The following is a 5,095-nucleotide window of genomic DNA, read 5'->3' on the forward strand; positions in this document are numbered from 1 at the left end:
AGAAAAATAATCTTCTGTTTTTCAGATTAAAATTATTTTGTAGATTCTGCTATGTAGAACTCTATTCTTGGAAAGAATGTGGGTTTTGTAAAATTGTAAGTCTAAATAGCGTATATGGAAATTCTAGTAGATGGCAAATCCTTGTGAATACTTTGCATTTGCATTGTTTCACATGATATGCTTTCAGGGCTTGTGAGAGTCTGGGTTGATCAACTTTAGGTTCACTCACTGGTATTAAGTTATGGTTGATATACAGGGAAAGAATGAATCAAAATTTCTTGCTTTTATCTCCTGATCTTTCGGGATGTTGGGTCACATTTTGGTCACATGTGCCTGTGTTGTGGGAAAGAAGTGGAAAAAAAGTTAAATCTCTGCTAATACTGGTGGAATCAAAATAACTTTTGTACTGATGTTGGACAGGTTATTTATTCTGAGTATGTCTCCAAAAGTAAGAATTTGGAGCTCTTTATACTCTAAGTAATGTCAAAGTAATTGCCTGGTTGTTTCACTGCCTTTTTTCCCTCTTTACAAAAGTACAAATGTGCATTTTCCGTACTTCGGTGAGGAAGCATGGGAGAGATTGTTCTAAAAATATTTGCACAGGTTTGACTGACAGCAGTTTTTGAAAAAAACTTGAGGGGTGTTTCCATATTTTTTTCATAAACCCCTTTTTCTGCTGAGTCAAGAAAGCAGTGAGGTCATGGTGGGTGCATGAGAGCTGACCTGAATATTAATAGACCTGGCTGCATGCTTTGGTGTTACCTTAAATGAAAGCACCTGTAGCTAGGCAGGATGTTTTTCCCTGATTTTATTTTTGCAACAAACATGCAACAACACATCTTCCTTGATAACATAAATTGTGTAGAGTCTTTTCTGAAAATGTAGCCTTGCATTAGCACTCCCTGTGTTTGCTGCCACAGTAGTCCCTGGCTACATAGCCTCATTTTTGAAAAGACACTGTGCTTTCCTAGCTTCTTGTAAAGGGTGAAAGCTCAGCTTTTCTCTCAGCATTGAAATAACATTTGCTTTTCCAAATGTGAAGTTACTGTAAAAGTACTCTGCATGGCTGCCTCAGTTCTCAAGTGTTCCTTAAAACTCTGAATTTACTCTTTGGGACAGAAGCCCTCATTTTGCTATGTCTTTGGACAATGCTTATTCCCCTGTCAGCTATAATCTGGCTCCTACTACAACCTGATACGAGTCATTTTACAGATAAGTTGGAAAATCAGCTCTCAGTTATGTCATTCCTGTCCTTCAGTACTCTGTGCTGTGTATTGCTGTGTGCATTAATTGTGGAATGTCTGAAAATCTAGTTCTAGAACTGAGCATCCTCAGTTCAGGAATAATATGGAATGTTTTATTTTCTATTATAAAATGTAACATTTGTGTTTTGTTTATAAGGTAATGTACAAATAGGGACAAACATTGCAAGGTGTTTGTGAAGAAAACAAGAGTCCCTCTAGTTTTGTGTCCACTCTGAAATGCAGCTGTGGTCCAAAGGAAGTTTTTGTACCTCCTGCAAGGGCAAGTGCCCTGAAAAGATTTTGCACTTCTGTCTCTAGCTTTGGGAGAGCTGAGCAGAGAGGGAAGCAGGCTATACAGCCCAGGACTATACATGCTAAAAGATTCTCTGGAGGTGGTCTTGGTCTGCATGAAGCACATCTGGAATGTCTGGGTTCTCAAACATACTTGGGTGCACCAGGGTTTAGCGAGTGGGAACCTCCCCACTATGTTTAGTGACTAGCTGGAGTTGGATATTAGTTTTAGTGTGTCTGTTGGAAGGGAGGAGATGCCCAAACCAACTACCAGGGAACATGAATATGGGAAGGATCATTCAAATAAATGTGAAAAATTTCAAATTGGAAATTTTGTCTGGAAATTGGACACCAATTACTGCTGTCATAAAAGCACGTCTGCAAGACCCTTGACATAAATAGCTGTTGCTTTAACCCTTTATCCTGCTGCTTGAGGTCAGACTGTCTGTCTAGCCTGATTTGATTTGTTCTTGTTCTTGAAAACACAGCCAAAAGAGGGAATAGCTTTGGTGATAATTGTGTTTTGCAGATAGTGTAATAACTTCTCACCTCAGTGGTGAGACCATGTGCTACATCTTACTAAGCATGAGGTTTAAATCTCTGTTCCTGTAACTATGGAAGAAGAAGGTGCTAAACTACTCCTTTCTTAGTTTGTTTAACAGGACAGCGTGAGAGGAATGAAGAGAGGAACTGTTATTCTTGGCCAGTAAGGACAAAATCTTAGGCTTTGATTCTTCTCCAGACATGACTTGGGCATTAGAGGTCTAAGGAAACAGAGCATACAGTGAAGTAGAGGTCTTGGAAACAGGCTGTGTGTCTGTCCTAGGTTGTTTGTTTCATACCAAGTACAAAGTGAACATAAACTAATTAGAAAATCATAACAAATAATAAGGTAAACAAAAGGATACAGAAGACTGATGCAGATTTTAAGCTAAAAAACACCTGAACACCCTTCCCTCCAAAAAATAACAGAAGACCCTCCATCAACAAAAAAACACAACCCAACCAAAACAAACAAACAACAACCAACCAAATAAAAAAGCTGAAGTTAAAAAATGAAAAACTAAGAGCCTGCCTTCTGGCTTGAAAGGTAAAAGGAAAGGAGGTGCATCCTGAGTAGGGTCAGCAACATCACAGGTCAGAAACACTTTGCAGCTGATTTGACACAGATGTCTCTCTGTGTATGGGATCCATTCTGAGCTAGGGTTTACAGTCTTTAGCTTCTTCCTCAAATAATTATCTTTTCAAATTCTGGTAAATGCATTGTGTTATACAGATAGAGATTTTTTTTTTCTGGAAAACTCTTGTCCTCGAACTTGCATACTTCTGCCCTGCCAAGATTCACGGTCCTACAGAGTTCTCATCTATACAACACCTGCAGGTGCTCCTACCACATATCATCACCTGAGGTGCTGAAGCTTGGAGTACTGTTCAGACAGATGTGCTGCAGGAAAGAAATTTGCAAGGAGTATGAGTTTCACTCAATTCAGATTCTTCTGACTGTACCCTTCCTGTGTTAATTACTTGTTCCGTAGCATGTCTTTTCCTCTTGATATCAAGCACTTCTCTAAAATCCTAGTTATATAAGTAATAAGATAAATGTAGTTTTGTGGATATTCTAGGAGAAAATAATATGTAATACACAGCCAGTCCTGAAAACTTGAGTTTATGTGGTAAGTCTAGGGCATCTACATTGGGTTCCTGCAAATGATTTTGCTGTTGCTCTTTGCTTCTATGATGAGCCTAGAAGCCATTATACCTGCTGGAGTAATTTCATTGTCTTTCTATTGTATTAATTGTATTGATTTTAGAGCTAAGTATTTATTAACTAATTTAGAACTAAGTATTTGTTAACTAGTTCATACTAACTTGTATTAATTTCAGAACTAAGATAATGTTACCACAACAGCTTTTTAAAGTTAATTTTCAAAACTGCTTTTCATGGTGCTCCATTTTTATCTGGAGTGGATTCTAACATAATACATTACTCAGGTTTGATGCAAGCTCAGTTTTCAGTATGTGCTTTAGAATATGTCTTAATATGTCTTTTCCAATGTGACATCTATTTCCCCATAATGTTATCTGCTAATGAGAAAATCTGAAAGCTTTCCTATCCTGGATTAAGTAACATTTACATCAGACCACTTTCCTTGCTCCTCTGGAGCAAGGCAGCTTTTACTGACTCGAGTGCCTTGCTTACAGGCTTCTGCAAAACGCTGGGACTTGTTTTGGGAGGCTGGCTGCTTCAGTGCTGGATACAACATTGCTCAAATCAAAGCAGTTCAGCAGTTTACCCAGATTTCCTTACCCTGCAGCAGAGGGGAAGCCAGTTGCAGAACTAGGAACCCTGAATTGTGTTAACCCTACAAAAAATACTTGAGCAAATAGCTTCTTTCCATTTTAGTAATGGAACACTTACTAAATGGAACACTTACTAAAATGAAGTTAGGACTGTACTTAATTGCTTTGAAACCAACTCCATGCCTGAGTAGGTCATTGAACAAACACTTTGCTTGGTGCTGTACCCTCAGTGTGTGCCCTCAGCACCTCTTTGGTGTTGGCTGAAACACTGGCACTGATTCTTACTTCAGGGAATCTCCTAGGTGAGGAGGACACGTGCTTTGCTTCACTCCTGCAAGATCTGTGCTAGGTTGTCTTCCATGGGTAAGGTAGAAGAGCTGAAATGTAGCCAGCAGTATTCAGCATGCAGGACTGACTTTTTCAGTGCCAATCCTATCTGTCTGTAATCCTGAATTACAGCAGGGCCACCAAGGAGCTCATTCCCTGTGAGCCTCCTTCAGCAAACCAGAAGCTGCAGCCCTGGGCCCTTCTCTTCTTTCAGGTGTGACACAAAGAGCCTGTGGGGCCTGAGCCACTTCTTCCCACCGAGGCTGCTCGGGGTGGTTTGGAGAGCAGGTGCTCTTTATTTAGGCATTTATATCTATGCATGAAGACGACTCCCAGAACTTGGGTCATGGGATGCAGTAAGGCTTTGGGAACTCCAAGGATGCTTCCGTGCGGGTCAAGCAGTGTGCGAGAGTGGCCGGTCCTATCTCACTCCCTCAGGGTCGCCTTAACAGCGAGCACTTCGGCGGCCGCCGGCGGGCAGGTGGCTCTGGGGGGCAGCTGCTGAGGGGCAGAGGCCATCTTCACCTGCCGGCGGGTTCGTGTGCGTGCGGCCAGCCCCGCTCCGCGCCCCCGGAGCCGTTGCCGCGGGCCGCCGCCTTTGAAGTGCAGTCCCCGCCTGAGGGCACGGGCGCTGTCGGGGCGGTCGCTCGGGAGCGCCGGCCGGAGCGGGGCTGACCAGGGGGCACCGGGGGGAGGGCGCACGGAGGCGTCGCCCGGGCCGGCCCGGAGCCGGGTCTCTCTGTTTCCCCGTAAATAAAGCGTCGGGCCGTGGGCGGCCGTATAAATGCGGCTGCGGCGGGGCCGGCTCGCCCTGCCCCAGGCCGGGGAGCGGGCGCAGGCAGAGCCGCGGTTCAGGACGCGGACAGCGCTGCGGGGCCGCGGGCGCGGCAGGGCCGGCAGGGGGGGCCGCGCTTGCCGGCTCAGGCGGGGCC

Source organism: Melozone crissalis, unplaced genomic scaffold (genome assembly GCF_028551555.1).
Source record: "Melozone crissalis strain CALT ecotype California unplaced genomic scaffold, PUWL_Pcris_2 ptg000004l_1, whole genome shotgun sequence".
Classification (NCBI taxonomy): domain Eukaryota; kingdom Metazoa; phylum Chordata; class Aves; order Passeriformes; family Passerellidae; genus Melozone; species Melozone crissalis.